At 36.9% G+C, this 1,803-nt stretch overlaps 1 long non-coding RNA gene across 1 annotated transcript; it reads right to left on the minus strand.

Annotated features, from left to right (window-relative positions):
* Nucleotides 1–211: 211 nt before the first annotated feature.
* On the minus strand, nt 212–1,180 carry LOC147517368 (uncharacterized). Its single transcript, XR_015213848.1, has 2 exons — nt 482–1,180; nt 212–357 (listed from the first exon to the last, which is right to left on the minus strand). It is a non-coding gene; the product is annotated as an uncharacterized LOC147517368 (long non-coding RNA).
* Nucleotides 1,181–1,803: the final 623 nt, after the last annotated feature.

The following is a 1,803-nucleotide window of genomic DNA, read 5'->3' on the forward strand; positions in this document are numbered from 1 at the left end:
ATCCAACTCATCATATCACTGACAGAGCTTCTTGAGTGGGTGTGCAAGGGCTTCTTGAGCTGTCAGCCTTTCAGATGGTTTGTATTTGAGGAAGCCTTGCAAAAGCTTTTTCAGATGGTTTGTATTTGAGGAAGCCTTGCAAAAGCTTTAAATAATCATTAAGCATGAGATCATCGACACTTTCCACTACAAGAACCTCCAGAAGATAATAAAACAGAAAAGTGAAATCAGATTAACTAGAAAACCAACAAAAACTACATACACTAAGTGGAGAAAAACGCTCAACATATTCTACAATGTCCCTCATGGGCTTCCTCTGCCCAGTGTGCCAAAGTCCGTTTGAAGTCTTTCATTCCCCTGCATATAAAACATACCAACAAACGACCTTAATACAAAAAGTAATCTTGAAATGACAGCTAGACAAAATGGGAGAGAAACAAGTAATTAAAACCTTGAGAAAGTGACTCAAGGTGATACATACTTGGCTTGGACAGATTTATCCAGCATGCACTCAAGACGGGCTTAAAAATCTCTTCATCAGGGCAAGATACTCAAACAAATCTCTGCTCGGAAAAAACTGCCCCCCCCTACCAATAGAAGAAGAACACAGGGAAGAAGATTATCTTTGAGTTGCAACAGATCAATCCAACAGTCTAAATTCCTAAAAATGGTTAAGAACCAAGAGCAGGAGAAAGTTTACAGAGATAATCTCGAACAATATACAACCAACACTCTACATATCACGTGGAAAACTCCATTCAAGACCTATTACCAAAACCACTTTGCTTCAATACTCCAAGCCAACGACCTGGTGTGCAAATCACGCACTCAAACTGTTAATAGGTATCAGGAAATACCAAACAAACACTCGAGTGCACAAAAGGGAGCGGTAGCAAAAACGTAATCAAACAGCTCATTGGAAGAGTCAAGAATTGACGAGTAGGCAAAATCTGTAATTTTAATGGCTTTTGATTTGGGCAAATCCTCTAAGTTAACCGAACTCTACCATGACATGGGGAAATCCGCCAACATTTAGAATTAAGCAAAAACGAATCAAATCAAAAAAAGGACCCAAAAAAAAAGAGGAAAGGAAAACCAGAAATTCTTAGACAAGGAGAAAGTGATATGTCCTCATACAAAATATACCTTACGAATTAGCATTTCTGTAATATGTGATGAAGCAAAAAGAATGTTTTTTGGTTTAGCATGTATGACAAGATTATCATGACAAACTGAAACCATGCAAGGAGACCAAAATAACAAACTCAAGTTATATCAGGGAATTTACTGAAACAATAATGGCTTGAACATGAAAAAAGGAAATTGAAATGAATTATTACGCATGGGAAACACACTCCAACACTTGTCTGCAAATCTCCCACCTTGCACTAAGATAAATAGTCATAACTTTACTTTTCCTTAGGAGAAAGTACAAAGAAGGTCCAAGCCTCTCAAACACCTGTTGGAATCATACAAACACTTAATATATATATATATATACATCTTCAAAGGATAACTAATAAATCTATTTCAACTCACAAAAACATTCACAGCAGAGAAGGTTGGAGTGCTCAAAAGAGTTCCCTATTTGTACCCAACTGTAAAAGTACAATAATCTTAACCAATATAGTGGACCGTGAAGAAACTAGTTATCACTTATCACATAAAAGGAAACTCAAGACATTGCACAAAGATAAAACTCACTACCATCCAGTTCTATCTTGATTTCCCAAATATTCAAGAAGCTCAATTTCGTCCCTTCCCCAATCAGTCCAGACTTCAAGACTACGAAAAATCTTGATG

This window comes from Coptis chinensis, chromosome 2 (assembly GCF_015680905.1).
Source record: "Coptis chinensis isolate HL-2020 chromosome 2, ASM1568090v1, whole genome shotgun sequence".
NCBI classification, from domain to species: Eukaryota; Viridiplantae; Streptophyta; class Magnoliopsida; order Ranunculales; family Ranunculaceae; genus Coptis; species Coptis chinensis.